This window comes from Lonchura striata, chromosome 24 (assembly GCF_050655825.1).
Source record: "Lonchura striata isolate lonStrDom1 chromosome 24, ASM5065582v1, whole genome shotgun sequence".
NCBI classification, from domain to species: domain Eukaryota; kingdom Metazoa; phylum Chordata; class Aves; order Passeriformes; family Estrildidae; genus Lonchura; species Lonchura striata.
Genome location: NC_140726.1, coordinates 5,287,854 through 5,313,770, shown reverse-complemented (window position 1 = coordinate 5,313,770; position 25,917 = coordinate 5,287,854).

The window sequence follows — 25,917 nt, the reverse complement described above, 5'->3', positions numbered from 1 at the left end:
ATGGACCCCACACCGAAGTTGTCCCCACCTCAAACTTGTGCTGCCCTGATAAACCCAAGGGAGCCCTACAAACTGACATCAGGAACCTGGACTGCTGAGTTTTCTTTCCCAGGGAAAATGGAAAAAGGATGTGCCCAGAAGCCCCTGGCCCTGGACAGGGACCTCACTACAAAAAATCCATATATCGAAGGATGGACCCCACACCGAAGTTGTCCCCACCTCAAACTTGTGCTGCCCTGATAGACCCAAGGGAGCCCTACAAACTGACATCAGGAACCTGGACTGCTGAGTTTTCTTTCCCTAGGAAAATGGAAAAAGGATGTGCCCGGGGCCCCTGGCCCTGACTGCAAAAAATCCTTATATCGAAGGATGGACCCCACACCGAAGTTGTCCCCACCTCAAACTTGTGCTGCCCTGATAGACCCAAGGGAGCCCTACAAACTGACATCAGGAACCTGGACTACTGAGTTTTCTTTCCCAGGGAAAATGGAAAATGGATGTGCACAGGGGCCCCTGGACCTGGACAGGGACCTCACTACAAAAAATCCTTATATCGAAGGATGGACCCCACACCGAAGCTGTCCCCAACTCAAACTTGTGCTGCCCTGATAGACCCAAGGGAGCCCTACAAACTGACATCAGGAACCTGGACTGCTGAGTTTTCTTTCCCAGGGAAAATGGAAAAAGGATGTGCCCAGGGGCCCCTGGCCCTGACTGCAAAAAATCCTTATATCGAAGGATGGACCCCACACCGAAGTTGTCCCCACCTCAAACTTGTGCTGCCCTGATAGACCCAAGGGAGCCCTACAAACTGACATCAGGAACCTGGACTGCTGAGTTTTCATTCCCAGGGAAAATGGAAAAAGGATGTGCCCAGGGGACCCTGGCCCTGGAGAGGGACCTCACTACAAAAAAATCCTTATATCGAAGGATGGACCCCACACCGAAGTTGTTGCAACCTCAAACTTGTGCTGCCCTGATACACCCAAGGGAGCCCTACAAACTGACATCAGGAACCTGGACTGCTGAGTTTTCATTCCCAGGGAAAATGGAAAAAGGATGTGCCCAGGGGACCCTGGCCCTGGAGAGGGACCTCACTACAAAAAAATCCTTATATCGAAGGATGGACCCCACACCGAAGTTGTTGCAACCTCAAACTTGTGCTGCCCTGATACACCCAAGGGAGCCCTACAAACTGACATCAGGAACCTGGACTGCTGAGTTTTCTTTCCCTTGAAAATGGAAAAAGGATGTGCCCGGGGCCCCTGGCCCTGACTGCAAAAAATCCTTATATCGAAGGATGGACCCCACACCGAAGCTGTCCCCAACTCAAACTTGTGCTGCCCTGATAGACCCAAGGGAGCCCTACAAACTGACATCAGGAACCTGGACTGCTGAGTTTTCTTTCCCAGGGAAAATGGAAAAAGGATGTGCCCAGGGGCCCCTGGCCCTGGGCAGGGACCTCACTACAAGAAATCCTTATATCGAAGGATGGACCCCACACCGAAGTTGTCCCCACCTCAAACTTGTGCTGCCCTGATAAACCCAAGGGAGCCCTACAAACTGACATCAGGAACCTGGACTGCTGAGTTTTCTTTCCCAGGGAAAATGGAAAAAGGATGTGCCCAGGGGCCCCTGGCCCTGGGCTGGGCCCTGACTGCAAAAAATCTTTATATCGAAGGACGCACCCCACACCGAAGTTGTCCCCACCTCAAACTTGTGCTGCCCTGATAGACCCAAGGGAGCCCTACAAACTGACATCAGGAACCTGGACTGCTGAGTTTTCTTTCCCAGGGAAAATGGAAAAAGGATGTGCCCAGGGGCCCCTGGCCCTGGGCTGGGCCCTGACTGCAAAAAATCTTTATATCGAAGGATGGACCCCACACCGAAGTTGTCCCCACCTCAAACTTGTGCTGCCCTGATAGACCCAAGGGAGCCCTACAAACTGACATCAGGAACCTGGACTGCTGAGTTTCCTTTCCCAGGGAAAATGGAAAAAGGATGTGCCCAGGGGCCCCTGGCCCTGACTGCAAAGAATCCTTATATCGAAGGATGGACCCCACACCGAAGTTGTCCCCACCTCAAACTTGTGCTGCCCTGATAGACCCAAGGGAGCCCTACAAACTGACATCAGGAACCTGGACTGCTGAGTTTTCTTTCCCAGGGAAAATGGAAAAAGGATGTCCCCAGGGGCCTCTGGCCCTGTGCAGATACCTCACTGCAAAAAATCCATATATCGAAGGATTGACCCCACACCGAAGCTGTCCCCAACTCAAACTTGTGCTGCCCTGATAGACCCAAGGGAGCCCTACAAACTGACATCAGGAACCTGGACTGCTGAGTTTTCTTTCCCAGGGAAAATGGAAAAAGGATGTGCCCAGAAGCCCCTGGCCCTGGACAGGGACCTCACTACAAAAAATCCATATATCGAAGGATGGACCCCACACCGAAATTGTTGCAACATCAAACTTGTGCTGCCCTGATAGACCCAAGGGAGCCCTAAAAACTGACATCAGGAACCTGGACTGCTGAGTTTTCTTTCCCTTGGAAAATGGAAAAAGGATGTGCCCAGGGGCCCCTGGCCCTGACTGCAAAAAATCCTTATATCGAAGGATGGACCCCACACCGAAGTTGTCCCCACCTCAAACTTGTGCTGCCCTGATAGACCCAAGGGAGCCCTACAAACTGACATCAGGAACCTGGACTGCTGAGTTTTCTTTCCCAGGGAAAATGGAAAAAGGATGTGCCTAGGGGCCCCTCGCCCTGACTGCAAAGTATCCTTATATCGAAGGATGGACCCCACACCGAAGCTGCCCCCAACTCAAACTTGTGCTGCCCTGATAGACCCAAGGGAGCCCTACAAACTGACATCAGGAACCTGGACTGCTGAGTTTTCTTTCCATGGGAAAATGGAAAAAGGATGTGCCCAGGGGACCCTGGCCCTGGACAGGGACCTCACTACAAAAAATCCATATATCGAAGGATGGACCCCACACCGAAATTGTTGCAACCTCAAACTTGTGCTGCCCTGATAGACCCAAGGGAGCCCTACAAACTGACATCAGGAACCTGGACTGCTGAGTTTTCTTTCCCTTGGAAAATGGAAAAAGGATGTGCCCAGAAGCCCCTGGCCCTGACTGCAAAAAATCCTTATATCGAAGGATGGACCCCACACCGAAGCTGTCCCCAACTCAAACTTGTGCTGCCCTGATAGACCCAAGGGAGCCCTAAAAACTGACATCAGGAACCTGGACTGCTGAGTTTTCTTTCCCAGGGAAAATGGAAAAAGGATGTGCCCAGGGGCCCCTGGCCCTGGGCTGGGCCCTGACTGCAAAAAATCTTTATATCGAAGGACGCACCCCACACCGAAGTTGTCCCCACCTCAAACTTGTGCTGCCCTGATAGACCCAAGGGAGCCCTACAAACTGACATCAGGAACCTGGACTGCTGAGTTTCCTTTCCCAGGGAAAATGGAAAAAGGATGTGCCCAGGGGCCCCTGGCCCTGACTGCAAAGAATCCTTATATCGAAGGATGGACCCCACACCGAAGTTGTCCCCACCTCAAACTTGTGCTGCCCTGATAGACCCAAGGGAGCCCTACAAACTGACATCAGGAACCTGGACTGCTGAGTTTTCTTTCCCAGGGAAAATGGAAAATGGATGTGCACAGGGGCCTCTGGCCCTGTGCAGATACCTCACTGCAAAAAATCCATATATCGAAGGATTGACCCCACACCGAAGCTGTCCCCAACTCAAACTTGTGCTGCCCTGATAGACCCAAGTGAGCTCTACAAACTGACATCAGGAACCTGGACTGCTGAGTTTTCTTTCCCAGGGAAAATGGAAAAAGGATGTGCCCAGGGGCCCCAGGCCCTGACTGCAAAGAATCCTTATATCGAAGGATGGACCCCACACCGAAGTTGTCCCCACCTCAAACTTGTGCTGCCCTGATAGACCCAAGGGAGTCCTACAAACTGATATCAGGAACCTGGACTGCTGAGTTTTCTTTCCCAGGGAAAATGGAAAATGGATGTGCAGAGGGGCCCCTGGACCTGGACAGGGACCTCACTACAAAAAATCCTTATATCGAAGGATGGACCCCACACCGAAGCTGTCCCCAACTCAAACTTGTGCTGCCCTGATAGACCCAAGGGAGCCCTACAAACTGACATCAGGAACCTGGACTGCTGAGTTTCCCTTCCCAGGGAAAATGGAAAAAAGATTGTGCCCAGGGGCCCCTGGCCCTGACTGCAAAAAATCCTTATATCGAAGGATGGACCCCACACCGAAGCTGTCCCCAACTCAAACTTGTGCTGCCCTGATAGACCCAAGGGAGCCCTACAAACTGACATCAGGAACCTGGACTGCTGAGTTTTCTTTCCCAGGGAAAATGGAAAAAGGACGTGCCCAGGGGCCCCTGGCCCTGGGCAGGGACCTTACTAAAAGAAATCCTTATATCGAAGGATGGACCCCACACCGCAGTTGTCCCCACCTCAAACTTGTGCTGCCCTGATAAACCCAAGGGAGCCCTACAAACTGACATCAGGAACCTGGACTGCTGAGTTTTCTTTCCCAGGGAAAATGGAAAAAGGATGTGCCCAGGGGCCCCTGGCCCTGGGCTGGGCCCTGACTGCAAAAAATCTTTATATCGAAGGACGCACCCCACACCGAAGTTGTCCCCACCTCAAACTTGTGCTGCCCTGATAAACCCAAGGGAGCCCTACAAACTGACATCAGGAACCTGGACTGCTGAGTTTTCTTTCCCAGGGAAAATGGAAAAAGGATGTGCCCAGGGGCCCCTGGCCCTGACTGCAAAAAATCCTTTATATCGAAGGATGGACCCTACACCGAAGTTGTCCCCACCTCAAACTTGTGCTGCCCTTATAGACCCAAGGGAGCCCTACAAACTGACATCAGGAACCTGGACTGCTGAGTTTCCTTTCCCAGGGAAAATGGAAAAAGGATGTGCCCAGGGGCCCCTGGCCCTGACTGCAAAGAATCCTTATATCGAAGGATGGACCCCACACCGAAGTTGTCCCCACCTCAAACTTGTGCTGCCCTGATAGACCCAAGGGAGCCCTACAAACTGACATCAGGAACCTGGACTGCTGAGTTTTCTTTCCCAGGGAAAATGGAAAAAGGATGTGCCCAGGGGCCCCTGGCCCTGGGCAGGGACCTCACTACAAGAAATCCTTATATCGAAGGATGGACCCCACACCGAAGTTGTCCCCACCTCAAACTTGTGCTGCCCTGATAAACCCAAGGGAGACCTACAAACTGACATCAGGAACCTGGACTGCTGAGTTTTCTTTCCATGGGAAAATGGAAAAAGGATGTGCCCAGGGGCCCCTGGCCCTGGGCAGGGACCTCACTACAAGAAATCCTTATATCGAAGGATGGACCCCACACCGAAGTTGTCCCCACCTCAAACTTGTGCTGCCCTGATAAACCCAAGGGAGCCCTACAAACTGACATCAGGAACCTGGACTGCTGAGTTTTCTTTCCCAGGGAAAATGGAAAAAGGATGTGCCCAGAAGCCCCTGGCCCTGGACAGGGACCTCACTACAAAAAATCCTTATATCGAAGGATGGACCCCACACCGAAGTTGTCCCCACCTCAAACTTGTGCTGCCCTGATAGACCCAAGGGAGCCCTACAAACTGACATCAGGAACCTGGACTGCTGAGTTTTCTTTCCCAGGGAAAATGGAAAAAGGATGTGCCTAGGGGCCCCTCGCCCTGACTGCAAAGTATCCTTATATCGAAGGATGGACCCCACACCGAAGCTGTCCCCAACTCAAACTTGTGCTGCCCTGATAGACCCAAGGGAGCCCTACAAACTGACATCAGGAACCTGGACTGCTGAGTTTTCTTTCCATGGGAAAATGGAAAAAGGATGTGCCCAGGGGACCCTGGCCCTGGACAGGGACCTCACTACAAAAAATCCATATATCGAAGGATGGACCCCACACCGAAATTGTTGCAACCTCAAACTTGTGCTGCCCTGATAGACCCAAGGGAGCTCTACAAACTGACATCAGGAACCTGGACTGCTGAGTTTTCTTTCCCTTGGAAAATGGAAAAAGGATGTGCCCAGAAGCCCCTGGCCCTGACTGCAAAAAATCCTTATATCGAAGGATGGACCCCACACCGAAGCTGTCCCCAACTCAAACTTGTGCTGCCCTGATAGACCCAAGGGAGCCCTAAAAACTGACATCAGGAACCTGGACTGCTGAGTTTTCTTTCCCAGGGAAAATGGAAAAAGGATGTGCCCAGGGGCCCCTGGCCCTGGGCTGGGCCCTGACTGCAAAAAATCTTTATATCGAAGGACGCACCCCACACCGAAGTTGTCCCCACCTCAAACTTGTGCTGCCCTGATAGACCCAAGGGAGCCCTACAAACTGACATCAGGAACCTGGACTGCTGAGTTTCCTTTCCCAGGGAAAATGGAAAAAGGATGTGCCCAGGGGCCCCTGGCCCTGACTGCAAAGAATCCTTATATCGAAGGATGGACCCCACACCGAAGTTGTCCCCACCTCAAACTTGTGCTGCCCTGATAGACCCAAGGGAGCCCTACAAACTGACATCAGGAACCTGGACTGCTGAGTTTTCTTTCCCAGGGAAAATGGAAAATGGATGTGCACAGGGGCCTCAGGCCCTGTGCAGATACCTCACTGCAAAAAATCCATATATCGAAGGATTGACCCCACACCGAAGCTGTCCCCAACTCAAACTTGTGCTGCCCTGATAGACCCAAGTGAGCTCTACAAACTGACATCAGGAACCTGGACTGCTGAGTTTTCTTTCCCAGGGAAAATGGAAAAAGGATGTGCCCAGGGGCCCCAGGCCCTGACTGCAAAGAATCCTTATATCGAAGGATGGACCCCACACCGAAGTTGTCCCCACCTCAAACTTGTGCTGCCCTGATAGACCCAAGGGAGTCCTACAAACTGACATCAGGAACCTGGACTGCTGAGTTTTCTTTCCCAGGGAAAATGGAAAATGGATGTGCACAGGGGCCCCTGGACCTGGACAGGGACCTCACTACAAAAAATCCTTATATCGAAGGATGGACCCCACACCGAAGCTGTCCCCAACTCAAACTTGTGCTGCCCTGATAGACCCAAGGGAGCCCTACAAACTGACATCAGGAACCTGGACTGCTGAGTTTCCCTTCCCAGGGAAAATGGAAAAAAGATTGTGCCCAGGGGCCCCTGGCCCTGACTGCAAAAAATCCTTATATCGAAGGATGGACCCCACACCGAAGCTGTCCCCAACTCAAACTTGTGCTGCCCTGATAGACCCAAGGGAGCCCTACAAACTGACATCAGGAACCTGGACTGCTGAGTTTTCTTTCCCAGGGAAAATGGAAAAAGGACGTGCCCAGGGGCCCCTGGCCCTGGGCAGGGACCTTACTAAAAGAAATCCTTATATCGAAGGATGGACCCCACACCGCAGTTGTCCCCACCTCAAACTTGTGCTGCCCTGATAAACCCAAGGGAGCCCTACAAACTGACATCAGGAACCTGGACTGCTGAGTTTTCTTTCCCAGGGAAAATGGAAAAAGGATGTGCCCAGGGGCCCCTGGCCCTGGGCTGGGCCCTGACTGCAAAAAATCTTTATATCGAAGGACGCACCCCACACCGAAGTTGTCCCCACCTCAAACTTGTGCTGCCCTGATAAACCCAAGGGAGCCCTACAAACTGACATCAGGAACCTGGACTGCTGAGTTTTCTTTCCCAGGGAAAATGGAAAAAGGATGTGCCCAGGGGCCCCTGGCCCTGACTGCAAAAAATCCTTATATCGAAGGATGGACCCTACACCGAAGTTGTCCCCACCTCAAACTTGTGCTGCCCTTATAGACCCAAGGGAGCCCTACAAACTGACATCAGGAACCTGGACTGCTGAGTTTCCTTTCCCAGGGAAAATGGAAAAAGGATGTGCCCAGGGGCCCCTGGCCCTGACTGCAAAGAATCCTTATATCGAAGGATGGACCCCACACCGAAGTTGTCCCCACCTCAAACTTGTGCTGCCCTGATAGACCCAAGGGAGCCCTACAAACTGACATCAGGAACCTGGACTGCTGAGTTTTCTTTCCCAGGGAAAATGGAAAAAGGATGTGCCCAGGGGCCCCTGGCCCTGGGCAGGGACCTCACTACAAGAAATCCTTATATCGAAGGATGGACCCCACACCGAAGTTGTCCCCACCTCAAACTTGTGCTGCCCTGATAAACCCAAGGGAGACCTACAAACTGACATCAGGAACCTGGACTGCTGAGTTTTCTTTCCATGGGAAAATGGAAAAAGGATGTGCCCAGGGGCCCCTGGCCCTGGGCAGGGACCTCACTACAAGAAATCCTTATATCGAAGGATGGACCCCACACCGAAGTTGTCCCCACCTCAAACTTGTGCTGCCCTGATAAACCCAAGGGAGCCCTACAAACTGACATCAGGAACCTGGACTGCTGAGTTTTCTTTCCCAGGGAAAATGGAAAAAGGATGTGCCCAGAAGCCCCTGGCCCTGGACAGGGACCTCACTACAAAAAATCCATATATCGAAGGATGGACCCCACACCGAAGTTGTCCCCACCTCAAACTTGTGCTGCCCTGATAGACCCAAGGGAGCCCTACAAACTGACATCAGGAACCTGGACTGCTGAGTTTTCTTTCCCTAGGAAAATGGAAAAAGGATGTGCCCGGGGCCCCTGGCCCTGACTGCAAAAAATCCTTATATCGAAGGATGGACCCCACACCGAAGTTGTCCCCACCTCAAACTTGTGCTGCCCTGATAGACCCAAGGGAGCCCTACAAACTGACATCAGGAACCTGGACTACTGAGTTTTCTTTCCCAGGGAAAATGGAAAATGGATGTGCACAGGGGCCCCTGGACCTGGACAGGGACCTCACTACAAAAAATCCTTATATCGAAGGATGGACCCCACACCGAAGCTGTCCCCAACTCAAACTTGTGCTGCCCTGATAGACCCAAGGGAGCCCTACAAACTGACATCAGGAACCTGGACTGCTGAGTTTTCTTTCCCAGGGAAAATGGAAAAAGGATGTGCCCAGGGGCCCCTGGCCCTGACTGCAAAAAATCCTTATATCGAAGGATGGACCCCACACCGAAGTTGTCCCCACCTCAAACTTGTGCTGCCCTGATAGACCCAAGGGAGCCCTACAAACTGACATCAGGAACCTGGACTGCTGAGTTTTCTTTCCCAGGGAAAATGGAAAAAGGATGTGCCCAGGGGCCCCTGGCCCTGACTGCAAAAAATCCTTATATCGAAGGATGGACCCCACACCGAAGTTGTCCCCACCTCAAACTTGTGCTGCCCTGATAAACCCAAGGGAGCCCTACAAACTGACATCAGGAACCTGGACTGCTGAGTTTTCATTCCCAGGGAAAATGGAAAAAGGATGTGCCCAGGGGACCCTGGCCCTGGAGAGGGACCTCACTACAAAAAAATCCTTATATCGAAGGATGGACCCCACACCGAAGTTGTTGCAACCTCAAACTTGTGTTGCCCTGATACACCCAAGGGAGCCCTACAAACTGACATCAGGAACCTGGACTGCTGAGTTTTCTTTCCCTTGGAAAATGGAAAAAGGATGTGCCCGGGGCCCCTGGCCCTGACTGCAAAAAATCCTTATATCGAAGGATGGACCCCACACCGAAGCTGTCCCCAACTCAAACTTGTGCTGCCCTGATAGACCCAAGGGAGCCCTACAAACTGACATCAGGAACCTGGACTGCTCAGTTTTCTTTCCCAGGGAAAATGGAAAAAGGATGTGCCCAGGGGCCCCTGGCCCTGGGCAGGGACCTCACTACAAGAAATCCTTATATCGAAGGATGGACCCCACACCGAAGTTGTCCCCACCTCAAACTTGTGCTGCCCTGATAAACCCAAGGGAGCCCTACAAACTGACATCAGGAACCTGGACTGCTGAGTTTTCTTTCCCAGGGAAAATGGAAAAAGGATGTGCCCAGAAGCCCCTGGCCCTGGACAGGGACCTCACTACAAAAAATCCATATATCGAAGGATGGACCCCACACCGAAGTTGTCCCCACCTCAAACTTGTGCTGCCCTGATAGACCCAAGGGAGCCCTACAAACTGACATCAGGAACCTGGACTGCTGAGTTTTCTTTCCCAGGGAAAATGGAAAAAGGATGTGCCCAGGGGCCCCTGGCCCTGTACAGAGACCTCACTGCGAAAAATCCTTATATCGAAGGATGGAGCCCACATCGAAGTTGTCCCCACCTCAAACTTGTGCTGCCCTGATAGACCCAAGGGAGCTCTACAAACTGACATCAGGAACCTGGACTGCTGAGTTTTCTTCCCATGGGAAAATGGAAAAAGGATGTGCCCAGGGGCCCCTGGCCCTGGGCAGGGACCTCACTACAAGAAATCCTTATATCGAAGGATGGACCCCACACCGAAGTTGTCCCCACCTCAAACTTGTGCTGCCCTGATAAACCCAAGGGAGACCTACAAACTGACATCAGGAACCTGGACTGCTGAGTTTTCTTTCCCTTGGAAAATGGAAAAACGATGTGCCCGGGGCCCCTGGCCCTGACTGCAAAAAATCCTTATATCGAAGGATGGACCCCACACCGAAGTTGTCCCCACCTCAAACTTGTGCTGCCCTGATAGACCCAAGGGAGCCCTACAAACTGACATCAGGAACCTGGACTGCTGAGTTTTCTTTCCCAGGGAAAATGGAAAAAGGATGTGCCCAGGGGCCCCTGGCCCTCGGCTGGGCCCTGACTGCAAAAAATCTTTATATCGAAGGACGCACCCCACACCAAAGTTGTCCCCACCTCAAACTTGTGCTGCCCTGATAGACCCAAGGGAGCTCTACAAACTGACATCAGGAACCTGGACTGCTGAGTTTTCTTTCCCAGGGAAAATGGAAAAAGGATGTGCCCAGGGGCCCCTGGCCCTGACTGCAAAAAATCCTTATATCGAAGGATGGACCCCACACCGAAGTTGTCCCCACCTCAAACTTGTGCTGCCCTGATAGACCCAAGGGAGACCTACAAACTGACATCAGGAACCTGGACTGCTGAGTTTTCTTTCCATGGGAAAATGGAAAAAGGATGTGCCCAGGGGCCCCTGGCCCTGACTGCAAAAAATCCTTATATCGAAGGATGGACACCACACCGAAGTTGTCCCCACCTCAAACTTGTGCTGCCCTGATAGACCCAAGGGAGCCCTACAAACTGACATCAGGAACCTGGACTGCTGAGTTTCCTTTCCCAGGGAAAATGGAAAAAGGATGTGCCCAGGGGCCCCTGGCCCTGACTGCAAAGAATCCATATATCGAAGGATGGACCGCACACCGAAGTTGTCCCCACCTCAAACTTGTGCTGCCCTGATAGACCCAAGGGAGCCCTACAAACTGACATCAGGAACCTGGACTGCTGAGTTTTCTTTCCCAGGGAAAATGGAAAATGGATGTGCACAGGGGCCCCTGGACCTGGACAGGGACCTCACTACAAAAAATCCTTATATCGAAGGATGGACCCCACACCGAAGCTGTCCCCAACTCAAACTTGTGCTGCCCTGATAGACCCAAGGGAGCCCTACAAACTGACATCAGGAACCTGGACTGCTGAGTTTCCTTTCCCAGGGAAAATGGAAAAAGGATGTGCCCAGAAGCCCCTGGCCCTGACTGCAAAAAATCCTTATATCGAAGGATGGACCCCACACCGAAGCTGTCCCCAACTCAAACTTGTGCTGCCCTGATAGACCCAAGGGAGCCCTACAAACTGACATCAGGAACCTGGACTGCTGAGTTTTCTTTCCCAGGGAAAATGGAAAAAGGATGTGCCCAGGGGCCCCTGGCCCTGGGCAGGGACCTCACTACAAGAAATCCTTATATCGAAGGATGGACCCCACACCGAAGTTGTCCCCACCTCAAACTTGTGCTGCCCTGATAAACCCAAGGGAGCCCTACAAACTGACATCAGGAACCTGGACTGCTGAGTTTTCTTTCCATGGGAAAATGGAAAAAGGATGTGCCCAGAAGCCCCTGGCCCTGGACAGGGACCTCACTACAAAAAATCCTTATATCGAAGGATGGACCCCACACCGAAATTGTTGCAACCTCAAACTTGTGCTGCCCTGATAGACCCAAGGGAGCCCTACAAACTGACATCAGGAACCTGGACTGCTGAGTTTTCTTTCCCTTGGAAAATGGAAAAAGGATGTGCCCGGGGCCCCTGGCCCTGACTGCAAAAAATCCTTATATCGAAGGATGGACCCCACACCGAAATTGTCCCCACCTCAAACTTGTGCTGCCCTGATAGACCCAAGGGAGCCCTACAAACTGACATCAGGAACCTGGACTGCTGAGTTTTCTTTCCCAGGGAAAATGGAAAAAGGATGTGCCCAGGGGCCCCTGGCCCTGGGCTGGGCCCTGACTGCAAAAAATCTTTATATCGAAGGACGCACCCCACACCGAAGTTGTCCCCACCTCAAACTTGTGCTGCCCTGATAGACCCAATGGAGCCCAACAAACTGACATCAGGAACCTGGACTGCTGAGTTTCCTTTCCCAGGGAAAATGGAAAAAGGATGTGCCCAGGGGCCCCTGGCCCTGACTGCAAAAAATCCTTATATCGAAGGATGGACCCCACACCGAAGTTGTCCCCACCTCAAACTTGTGCTGCCCTGATAGACCCAAGGGAGCCCTACAAACTGACATCAGGAACCTGGACTGCTGAGTTTTCTTTCCCAGGGAAAATGGAAAATGGATGTGCACAGGGGCCCCTGGACCTGGACAGGGACCTCACTACAAAAAATCCTTATATCGAAGGATGGACCCCACACCAAAGTTGTTGCAACCTCAAACTTGTGCTGCCCTGATACACCAAAGGGAGCCCTACAAACTGACATCAGGAACCTGGACTGCTGAGTTTTCTTTCCCTTGGAAAATGGAAAAAGGATGTGCCCGGGGCCCCTGGCCCTGACTGCAAAAAATCCTTATATCGAAGGATGGACCCCACACCGAAGTTGTCCCCACCTCAAACTTGTGCTGCCCTGATAAACCCAAGGGAGCCCTACAAACTGACATCAGGAACCTGGACTGCTGAGTTTTCTTTCCATGGGAAAATGGAAAAAGGATGTGCCCAGAAGCCCCTGGCCCTGGACAGGGACCTCACTACAAAAAATGCTTATATCGAAGGATGGACCCCACACCGAAATTGTTGCAACCTCAAACTTGTGCTGCCCTGATAGACCCAAGGGAGCCCTACAAACTGACATCAGGAACCTGGACTGCTGAGTTTTCTTTCCCTTGGAAAATGGAAAAAGGATGTGCCCGGGGCCCCTGGCCCTGACTGCAAAAAATCCTTATATCGAAGGATGGACCCCACACCGAAGTTGTCCCCACCTCAAACTTGTGCTGCCCTGATAGACCCAAGGGAGCCCTACAAACTGACATCAGGAACCTGGACTGCTGAGTTTTCTTTCCCAGGGAAAATGGAAAAAGGATGTGCCCAGGGGCCCCTGGCCCTGACTGCTAAAAATCCTTATATCGAAGGATGGACCCCACACCGAAGTTGTCCCCACCTCAAACTTGTGCTGCCCTGATAGACCCAAGGGGGGCCTACAAACTGACATCAGGAACCTGGACTGCTGAGTTTTCTTTCCCAGGGAAAATGGAAAAAGGATGTGCCTAGGGGCCCCTCGCCCTGACTGCAAAGTATCCTTATATCGAAGGATGGACCCCACACCGAAGCTGTCCCCACCTCAAACTTGTGCTGCCCTGATAGACCCAAGGGAGCCCTACAAACTGACATCAGGAACCTGGACTGCTGAGTTTTCTTTCCCAGGGAAAATGGAAAAAGGATGTGCCCAGGGGACCCTGGCCCTGGACAGGGACCTCACTACAAAAAATCCTTATATCGAAGGATGGACCCCACACCGAAGTTGTTGCAACCTCAAACTTGTGCTGCCCTGATACACCCAAGGGAGCCCTACAAACTGACATCAGGAACCTGGACTGCTGAGTTTTCTTTCCCTTGGAAAATGGAAAAAGGATGTGCCCGGGGCCCCTGGCCCTGACTGCAAAAAATCCTTATATCGAAGGATGGACCCCACACCGAAGTTGTCCCCACCTCAAACTTGTGCTGCCCTGATAAACCCAAGGGAGCCCTACAAACTGACATCAGGAACCTGGACTGCTGAGTTTTCTTTCCATGGGAAAATGGAAAAAGGATGTGCCCAGAAGCCCCTGGCCCTGGACAGGGACCTCACTACAAAAAATCCATATATCGAAGGATGGACCCCACACCGAAATTGTTGCAACCTCAAACTTGTGCTGCCCTGATAGACCCAAGGGAGCCCTACAAACTGACATCAGGAACCTGGACTGCTGAGTTTTCTTTCCCAGGGAAAATGGAAAAAGGATGTGCCCAGGGGCCCCTGGCCCTGGGCTGGGCCCTGACTGCAAAAAATCTTTATATCGAAGGACGCACCCCACACCGAAGTTGTCCCCACCTCAAACTTGTGCTGCCCTGATAGACCCAAGGGAGCCCTACAAACTGACATCAGGAACCTGGACTGCTGAGTTTCCTTTCCCAGGGAAAATGGAAAAAGGATGTGCCCAGGGGCCCCTGGCCCTGACTGCAAAGAATCCTTATATCGAAGGATGGACCCCACACCGAAGTTGTCCCCACCTCAAACTTGTGCTGCCCTGATAGACCCAAGGGAGCCCTACAAACTGACATCAGGAACCTGGACTGCTGAGTTTTCTTTCCCAGGGAAAATGGAAAAAGGATGTCCCCAGGGGCCTCTGGCCCTGTGCAGATACCTCACTGCAAAAAATCCATATATCGAAGGATTGACCCCACACCGAAGCTGTCCCCAACTCAAACTTGTGCTGCCCTGATAGACCCAAGGGAGCCCTACAAACTGACATCAGGAACCTGGACTGCTGAGTTTTCTTTCCCAGGGAAAATGGAAAAAGGATGTGCCCAGAAGCCCCTGGCCCTGGACAGGGACCTCACTACAAAAAATCCATATATCAAAGGATGGACCCCACACCGAAATTGTTGCAACCTCAAACTTGTGCTGCCCTGATAGACCCAAGGGAGCCCTACAAACTGACATCAGGAACCTGGACTGCTGAGTTTTCTTTCCCTTGGAAAATGGAAAAAGGATGTGCCCGGGGCCCCTGGCCCTGACTGCAAAAAATCCTTATATCGAAGGATGGACCCCACACCGAAGTTGTCCCCACCTCAAACTTGTGCTGCCCTGATAGACCCAAGGGAGCCCTACAAACTGACATCAGGAACCTGGACTGCTGAGTTTTCTTTCCCAGGGAAAATGGAAAAAGGATGTGCCCAGGGGCCCCTGGCCCTGACTGCAAAAAATCCTTATATCGAAGGATGGACCCCACACCGAAGTTGTCCCCACCTCAAACTTGTGCTGCCCTGATAGACCCAAGGGAGCCCTACAAACTGACATCAGGAACCTGGACTGCTGAGTTTTCTTTCCATGGGAAAATGGAAAAAGGATGTGCCCAGGGGACCCTGGCCCTGGACAGGGACCTCACTACAAAAAATCCATATATCGAAGGATGGACCCCACACCGAAATTGTTGCAACCTCAAACTTGTGCTGCCCTGATAGACCCAAGGGAGCCCTACAAACTGACATCAGGAACCTGGACTGCTGAGTTTTCTTTCCCTTGGAAAATGGAAAAAGGATGTGCCCAGAAGCCCCTGGCCCTGACTGCAAAAAATCCTTATATCGAAGGATGGACCCCACACCGAAGCTGTCCCCAACTCAAACTTGTGCTGCCCTGATAGACCCAAGGGAGTCCTAAAAACTGACATCAGGAACCTGGACTGCTGAGTTTTCTTTCCCAGGGAAAATGGAAAAAGGATGTGCCCAGGGGCCCCTGGCCCTGGGCTGGGCCCTGACTGCAAAAAATCTTTATATCGAAGGATGGACCCCACACCGAAGTTGTCCCCACCTCAAACTTGTGCTGCCCTGATAGACCCAAGGGAGCCCTACAAACTGACATCAGGAACCTGGACTGCTGAGTTTCCTTTCCCAGGGAAAATGGAAAAAGGATGTGCCCAGGGGCCCCTGGCCCTGACTGCAAAGAATCCTTATATCGAAGGATGGACCCCACACCGAAGTTGTCCCCACCTCAAACTTGTGCTGCCCTGATAGACCCAAGGGAGCCCTACAAACTGACATCAGGAACCTGGACTGCTGAGTTTTCTTTCCCAGGGAAAATGGAAAAAGGATGTGCCCAGGGGCCCCTGGCCCTGGGCAGGGACCTCACTACAAGAAATCCTTATATCGAAGGATGGACCCCACACCGAAGTTGTCCCCACCTCAAACTTGTGCTGCCCTGATAAACCCAAGGGAGACCTACAAACTGACATCAGGAACCTGGACTGCTGAGTTTTCTTTCCATGGGAAAATGGAAAAAGGATGTGCCCAGGGGCCCCTGGCCCTGGGCAGGGACCTCACTACAAGAAATCCTTATATCGAAGGATGGACCCCACACCGAAGTTGTCCCCACCTCAAACTTGTGCTGCCCTGATAAACCCAAGGGAGACCTACAAACTGACATCAGGAACCTGGACTGCTGAGTTTTCTTTCCATGGGAAAATGGAAAAAGGATGTGCCCAGGGGCCCCTGGCCCTGGGCAGGGACCTCACTACAAGAAATCCTTATATCGAAGGATGGACCCCACACCGAAGTTGTCCCCACCTCAAACTTGTGCTGCCCTGATAAACCCAAGGGAGCCCTACAAACTGACATCAGGAACCTGGACTGCTGAGTTTTCTTTCCCAGGGAAAATGGAAAAAGGATGTGCCCAGAAGCCCCTGGCCCTGGACAGGGACCTCACTACAAAAAATCCTTATATCGAAGGATGGACCCCACACCGAAGTTGTCCCCACCTCAAACTTGTGCTGCCCTGATAGACCCAAGGGAGCCCTACAAACTGACATCAGGAACCTGGACTGCTGAGTTTTCTTTCCCAGGGAAAATGGAAAAAGGATGTGCCTAGGGGCCCCTCGCCCTGACTGCAAAGTATCCTTATATCGAAGGATGGACCCCACACCGAAGCTGTCCCCAACTCAAACTTGTGCTGCCCTGATAGACCCAAGGGAGCCCTAAAAACTGACATCAGGAACCTGGACTGCTGAGTTTTCTTTCCCAGGGAAAATGGAAAAAGGATGTGCCCAGGGGCCCCTGGCCCTGGGCTGGGCCCTGACTGCAAAAAATCTTTATATCGAAGGACGCACCCCACACCGAAGTTGTCCCCACCTCAAACTTGTGCTGCCCTGATAGACCCAAGGGAGCCCTACAAACTGACATCAGGAACCTGGACTGCTGAGTTTCCTTTCCCAGGGAAAATGGAAAAAGGATGTGCCCAGGGGCCCCTGGCCCTGACTGCAAAGAATCCTTATATCGAAGGATGGACCCCACACCGAAGTTGTCCCCACCTCAAACTTGTGCTGCCCTGATAGACCCAAGGGAGCCCTACAAACTGACATCAGGAACCTGGACTGCTGAGTTTTCTTTCCCAGGGAAAATGGAAAATGGATGTGCACAGGGGCCTCTGGCCCTGTGCAGATACCTCACTGCAAAAAATCCATATATCGAAGGATTGACCCCACACCGAAGCTGTCCCCAACTCAAACTTGTGCTGCCCTGATAGACCCAAGTGAGCTCTACAAACTGACATCAGGAACCTGGACTGCTGAGTTTTCTTTCCCAGGGAAAATGGAAAAAGGATGTGCCCAGGGGCCCCAGGCCCTGACTGCAAAGAATCCTTATATCGAAGGATGGACCCCACACCGAAGTTGTCCCCACCTCAAACTTGTGCTGCCCTGATAGACCCAAGGGAGTCCTACAAACTGACATCAGGAACCTGGACTGCTGAGTTTTCTTTCCCAGGGAAAATGGAAAATGGATGTGCACAGGGGCCCCTGGACCTGGACAGGGACCTCACTACAAAAAATCCTTATATCGAAGGATGGACCCCACACCGAAGCTGTCCCCACCTCAAACTTGTGCTGCCCTGATAGACCCAAGGGAGCCCTACAAACTGACATCAGGAACCTGGATTGCTGAGTTTCCCTTCCCAGGGAAAATGGAAAAAAGATTGTGCCCAGGGGCCCCTGGCCCTGACTGCAAAAAATCCTTATATCGAAGGATGGACCCCACACCGAAGCTGTCCCCAACTCAAACTTGTGCTGCCCTGATAGACCCAAGGGAGCCCTACAAACTGACATCAGGAACCTGGACTGCTGAGTTTTCTTTCCCAGGGAAAATGGAAAAAGGACGTGCCCAGGGGCCCCTGGCCCTGGGCAGGGACCTTACTAAAAGAAATCCTTATATCGAAGGATGGACCCCACACCGCAGTTGTCCCCACCTCAAACTTGTGCTGCCCTGATAAACCCAAGGGAGCCCTACAAACTGACATCAGGAACCTGGACTGCTGAGTTTTCTTTCCCAGGGAAAATGGAAAAAGGATGTGCCCAGGGGCCCCTGGCCCTGGGCTGGGCCCTGACTGCAAAAAATCTTTATATCGAAGGACGCACCCCACACCGAAGTTGTCCCCACCTCAAACTTGTGCTGCCCTGATAAACCCAAGGGAGCCCTACAAACTGACATCAGGAACCTGGACTGCTGAGTTTTCTTTCCCAGGGAAAATGGAAAAAGGATGTGCCCAGGGGCCCCTGGCCCTGACTGCAAAAAATCCTTATATCGAAGGATGGACCCTACACCGAAGTTGTCCCCACCTCAAACTTGTGCTGCCCTTATAGACCCAAGGGAGCCCTACAAACTGACATCAGGAACCTGGACTGCTGAGTTTCCTTTCCCAGGGAAAATGGAAAAAGGATGTGCCCAGGGGCCCCTGGCCCTGACTGCAAAGAATCCTTATATCGAAGGATGGACCCCACACCGAAGTTGTCCCCACCTCAAACTTGTGCTGCCCTGATAGACCCAAGGGAGCCCTACAAACTGACATCAGGAACCTGGACTGCTGAGTTTTCTTTCCCAGGGAAAATGGAAAAAGGATGTGCCCAGGGGCCCCTGGCCCTGGGCAGGGACCTCACTACAAGAAATCCTTATATCGAAGGATGGACCCCACACCGAAGTTGTCCCCACCTCAAACTTGTGCTGCCCTGATAAACCCAAGGGAGACCTACAAACTGACATCAGGAACCTGGACTGCTGAGTTTTCTTTCCATGGGAAAATGGAAAAAGGATGTGCCCAGGGGCCCCTGGCCCTGGGCAGGGACCTCACTACAAGAAATCCTTATATCGAAGGATGGACCCCACACCGAAGTTGTCCCCACCTCAAACTTGTGCTGCCCTGATAAACCCAAGGGAGCCCTACAAACTGACATCAGGAACCTGGACTGCTGAGTTTTCTTTCCCAGGGAAAATGGAAAAAGGATGTGCCCAGAAGCCCCTGGCCCTGGACAGGGACCTCACTACAAAAAATCCATATATCGAAGGATGGACCCCACACCGAAGTTGTCCCCACCTCAAACTTGTGCTGCCCTGATAGACCCAAGGGAGCCCTACAAACTGACATCAGGAACCTGGACTGCTGAGTTTTCTTTCCCTAGGAAAATGGAAAAAGGATGTGCCCGGGGCCCCTGGCCCTGACTGCACAAAATCCTTATATCGAAGGATGGACCCCACACCGAAGTTGTCCCCACCTCAAACTTGTGCTGCCCTGATAGACCCAAGGGAGCCCTACAAACTGACATCAGGAACCTGGACTACTGAGTTTTCTTTCCCAGGGAAAATGGAAAATGGATGTGCACAGGGGCCCCTGGACCTGGACAGGGACCTCACTACAAAAAATCCTTATATCGAAGGATGGACCCCACACCGAAGCTGTCCCCAACTCAAACTTGTGCTGCCCTGATAGACCCAAGGGAGCCCTACAAACTGACATCAGGAACCTGGACTGCTGAGTTTTCTTTCCCAGGGAAAATGGAAAAAGGATGTGCCCAGGGGCCCCTGGCCCTGACTGCAAAAAATCCTTATATCGAAGGATGGACCCCACACCGAAGTTGTCCCCACCTCAAACTTGTGCTGCCCTGATAGACCCAAGGGAGCCCTACAAACTGACATCAGGAACCTGGACTGCTGAGTTTTCTTTCCCAGGGAAAATGGAAAAAGGATGTGCCCAGGGGCCCCTGGCCCTGACTGCAAAGAATCCTTATATCGAAGGATGGACCCCACACCGAAGTTGTCCCCAACTCAAACTTGTGCTGCCCTGATAGACCCAAGGGAGCCCTACAAACTGACATCAGGAACCTGGACTGCTGAGTTTTCATTCCCAGGGAAAATGGAAAAAGGATGTGCCCAGGGGACCCTGGCCCTGGAGAGGGACCTCACTGCAAAAAATCCTTATATCGAAGGATGGACCCCACACCGAAGTTGTTGCAACCTCAAACTTGTGTTGCCCTGATACACCCAAGGGAGCCCTACAAACTGACATCAGGAACCTGGACTGCTGAGTTTTCTTTCCCTTGGAAAATGGAAAAAGGATGTGCCCGGGGCCCCTGGACCTGACTGCAAAAAATCCTTATATCGAAGGATGGACCCCACACCGAAGCTGTCCCCAACTCAAACTTGTGCTGCCCTGATAGACCCAAGGGAGCCCTACAAACTGACATCAGGAACCTGGACTGCTGAGTTTTCTTTCCCAGGGAAAATGGAAAAAGGATGTGCCCAGGGGCCCCTGGCCCTGGGCAGGGACCTCACTACAAGAAATCCATATATCGAAGGATGGACCCCACACCGAAGTTGTCCCCACCTCAAACTTGTGCTGCCCTGATAGACCCAAGGGAGCCCTACAAACTGACATCAGGAACCTGGACTGCTGAGTTTTCTTTCCCAGGGAAAATGGAAAAAGGATGTGCCCAGGGGCCCCTGGCCCTGTACAGAGACCTCACTGCGAAAAATCCTTATATCGAAGGATGGAGCCCACATCGAAGTTGTCCCCACCTCAAACTTGTGCTGCCCTGATAGACCCAAGGGAGCTCTACAAACTGACATCAGGAACCTGGACTGCTGAGTTTTCTTTCCATGGGAAAATGGAAAAAGGATGTGCCCAGGGGCCCCTGGCCCTGGGCAGGGACCTCACTACAAGAAATCCTTATATCGAAGGATGGACCCCACACCGAAGTTGTCCCCACCTCAAACTTGTGCTGCCCTGATAAACCCAAGGGAGACCTACAAACTGACATCAGGAACCTGGACTGCTGAGTTTTCTTTCCCTTGGAAAATGGAAAAACGATGTGCCCGGGGCCCCTGGCCCTGACTGCAAAAAATCCTTATATCGAAGGATGGACCCCACACCGAAGTTGTCCCCACCTCAAACTTGTGCTGCCCTGATAGACCCAAGGGAGCCCTACAAACTGACATCAGGAACCTGGACTGCTGAGTTTTCTTTCCCAGGGAAAATGGAAAAAGGATGTGCCCAGGGGCCCCTGGCCCTGGGCTGGGCCCTGACTGCAAAAAATCTTTATATCGAAGGACGCACCCCACACCGAAGTTGTCCCCACCTCAAACTTGTGCTGCCCTGATAGACCCAAGGGAGCTCTACAAACTGACATCAGGAACCTGGACTGCTGAGTTTTCTTTCCCAGGGAAAATGGAAAAAGGATGTGCCCAGGGGCCCCTGGCCCTGACTGCAAAAAATCCTTATATCGAAGGATGGACCCCACACCGAAGTTGTCCCCACCTCAAACTTGTGCTGCCCTGATAGACCCAAGGGAGACCTACAAACTGACATCAGGAACCTGGACTGCTGAGTTTTCTTTCCATGGGAAAATGGAAAAAGGATGTGCCCAGGGGCCCCTGGCCCTGACTGCAAAAAATCCTTATATCGAAGGATGGACACCACACCGAAGTTGTCCCCACCTCAAACTTGTGCTGCCCTGATAGACCCAAGGGAGCCCTACAAACTGACATCAGGAACCTGGACTGCTGAGTTTCCTTTCCCAGGGAAAATGGAAAAAGGATGTGCCCAGGGGCCCCTGGCCCTGACTGCAAAGAATCCTTATATCGAAGGATGGACCCCACACCGAAGTTGTCCCCACCTCAAACTTGTGCTGCCCTGATAGACCCAAGGGAGCCCTACAAACTGACATCAGGAACCTGGACTGCTGAGTTTTCTTTCCCAGGGAAAATGGAAAATGGATGTGCACAGGGGCCCCTGGACCTGGACAGGGACCTCACTACAAAAAATCCTTATATCGAAGGATGGACCCCACACCGAAGCTGTCCCCAACTCAAACTTGTGCTGCCCTGATAGACCCAAGGGAGCCCTACAAACTGACATCAGGAACCTGGACTGCTGAGTTTCCTTTCCCAGGGAAAATGGAAAAAGGATGTGCCCAGAAGCCCCTGGCCCTGACTGCAAAAAATCCTTATATCGAAGGATGGACCCCACACCGAAGCTGTCCCCAACTCAAACTTGTGCTGCCCTGATAGACCCAAGGGAGCCCTACAAACTGACATCAGGAACCTGGACTGCTGAGTTTTCTTTCCCAGGGAAAATGGAAAAAGGATGTGCCCAGGGGCCCCTGGCCCGGGGCAGGGACCTCACTACAAGAAATCCTTATATCGAAGGATGGACCCCACACCGAAGTTGTCCCCACCTCAAACTTGTGCTGCCCTGATAAACCCAAGGGAGCCCTACAAACTGACATCAGGAACCTGGACTGCTGAGTTTTCTTTCCATGGGAAAATGGAAAAAGGATGTGCCCAGAAGCCCCTGGCCCTGGACAGGGACCTCACTACAAAAAATCCTTATATCGAAGGATGGACCCCACACCGAAATTGTTGCAACCTCAAACTTGTGCTGCCCTGATAGACCCAAGGGAGCCCTACAAACTGACATCAGGAACCTGGACTGCTGAGTTTTCTTTCCCTTGGAAAATGGAAAAAGGATGTGCCCGGGGCCCCTGGCCCTGACTGCAAAAAATCCTTATATCGAAGGATGGACCCCACACCGAAATTGTCCCCACCTCAAACTTGTGCTGCCCTGATAGACCCAAGGGAGCCCTACAAACTGACATCAGGAACCTGGACTGCTGAGTTTTCTTTCCCAGGGAAAATGGAAAAAGGATGTGCCCAGGGGCCCCTGGCCCTGGGCTGGGCCCTGACTGCAAAAAATCTTTATATCGAAGGACGCACCCCACACCGAAGTTGTCCCCACCTCAAACTTGTGCTGCCCTGATAGACCCAAGGGAGCCCAACAAACTGACATCAGGAACCTGGACTGCTGAGTTTCCTTTCCCAGGGAAAATGGAAAAAGGATGTGCCCAGGGGCCCCTGGCCCTGACTGCAAAAAATCCTTATATCGAAGGATGGACCCCACACCGAAGTTGTCCCCACCTCAAACTTGTGCTGCCCTGATAGACCCAAGGGAGCCCTACAAACTGACATCAGGAACCTGGACTGCTGAGTTTTCTTTCCCAGGGAAAATGGAAAATGGATGTGCACAGGGGCCCCTGGACCTGGACAGGGACCTCACTACAAAAAATCCTTATATCGAAGGATGGACCCCACACCAAAGTTGTTTCAACCTCAAACTTGTGCTGCCCTGATACACCAAAGGGAGCCCTACAAACTGACATCAGGAACCTGGACTGCTGAGTTTTCTTTCCCTTGGAAAATGGAAAAAGGATGTGCCCGGGGCCCCTGGCCCTGACTGCAAAAAATCCTTATATCGAAGGATGGACCCCACACCGAAGTTGTCCCCACCTCAAACTTGTGCTGCCCTGATAAACCCAAGGGAGCCCTACAAACTGACATCAGGAACCTGGACTGCTGAGTTTTCTTTCCATGGGAAAATGGAAAAAGGATGTGCCCAGAAGCCCCTGGCCCTGGACAGGGACCTCACTACAAAAAATGCTTATATCGAAGGATGGACCCCACACCGAAATTGTTGCAACCTCAAACTTGTGCTGCCCTGATAGACCCAAGGGAGCCCTACAAACTGACATCAGGAACCTGGACTGCTGAGTTTTCTTTCCCTTGGAAAATGGAAAAAGGATGTGCCCGGGGTCCCTGGCCCTGACTGCAAAAAATCCTTATATCGAAGGATGGACCCCACACCGAAGTTGTCCCCACCTCAAACTTGTGCTGCCCTGATAGACCCAAGGGAGCCCTACAAACTGACATCAGGAACCTGGACTGCTGAGTTTTCTTTCCCAGGGAAAATGGAAAAAGGATGTGCCCAGGGGCCCCTGGCCCTGACTGCTAAAAATCCTTATATCGAAGGATGGACCCCACACCGAAGTTGTCCCCACCTCAAACTTGTGCTGCCCTGATAGACCCAAGGGGGGCCTACAAACTGACATCAGGAACCTGGACTGCTGAGTTTTCTTTCCCAGGGAAAATGGAAAAAGGATGTGCCTAGGGGCCCCTCGCCCTGACTGCAAAGTATCCTTATATCGAAGGATGGACCCCACACCGAAGCTGTCCCCAACTCAAACTTGTGCTGCCCTGATAGACCCAAGGGAGCCCTACAAACTGACATCAGGAACCTGGACTGCTGAGTTTTCTTTCCCAGGGAAAATGGAAAAAGGATGTGCCCAGGGGACCCTGGCCCTGGACAGGGACCTCACTACAAAAAATCCTTATATCGAAGGATGGACCCCACACCGAAGTTGTTGCAACCTCAAACTTGTGCTGCCATGATACACCCAAGGGAGCCCTACAAACTGACATCAGGAACCTGGACTGCTGAGTTTTCTTTCCCTTGGAAAATGGAAAAAGGATGTGCCCGGGGCCCCTGGCCCTGACTGCAAAAAATCCTTATATCGAAGGATGGACCCCACACCGAAGTTGTCCCCACCTCAAACTTGTGCTGCCCTGATAAACCCAAGGGAGCCCTACAAACTGACATCAGGAACCTGGACTGCTGAGTTTTCTTTCCATGGGAAAATGGAAAAAGGATGTGCCCAGAAGCCCCTGGCCCTGGACAGGGACCTCACTACAAAAAATCCATATATCGAAGGATGGACCCCACACCGAAATTGTTGCAACCTCAAACTTGTGCTGCCCTGATAGACCCAAGGGAGCCCTACAAACTGACATCAGGAACCTGGACTGCTGAGTTTTCTTTCCCAGGGAAAATGGAAAAAGGATGTGCCCAGGGGCCCCTGGCCCTGGGCTGGGCCCTGACTGCAAAAAATCTTTATATCGAAGGACGCACCCCACACCGAAGTTGTCCCCACCTCAAACTTGTGCTGCCCTGATAGACCCAAGGGAGCCCTACAAACTGACATCAGGAACCTGGACTGCTGAGTTTCCTTTCCCAGGGAAAATGGAAAAAGGATGTGCCCAGGGGCCCCTGGCCCTGACTGCAAAGAATCCTTATATCGAAGGATGGACCCCACACCGAAGTTGTCCCCACCTCAAACTTGTGCTGCCCTGATAGACCCAAGGGAGCCCTACAAACTGACATCAGGAACCTGGACTGCTGAGTTTTCTTTCCCAGGGAAAATGGAAAAAGGATGTCCCCAGGGGCCTCTGGCCCTGTGCAGATACCTCACTGCAAAAAATCCATATATCGAAGGATTGACCCCACACCGAAGCTGTCCCCAACTCAAACTTGTGCTGCCGTGATAGACCCAAGGGAGCCCTACAAACTGACATCAGGAACCTGGACTGCTGAGTTTTCTTTCCCAGGGAAAATGGAAAAAGGATGTGCCCAGAAGCCCCTGGCCCTGGACAGGGACCTCACTACAAAAAATCCATATATCGAAGGATGGACCCCACACCGAAATTGTTGCAACCTCAAACTTGTGCTGCCCTGATAGACCCAAGGGAGCCCTACAAACTGACATCAGGAACCTGGACTGCTGAGTTTTCTTTCCCTTGGAAAATGGAAAAAGGATGTGCC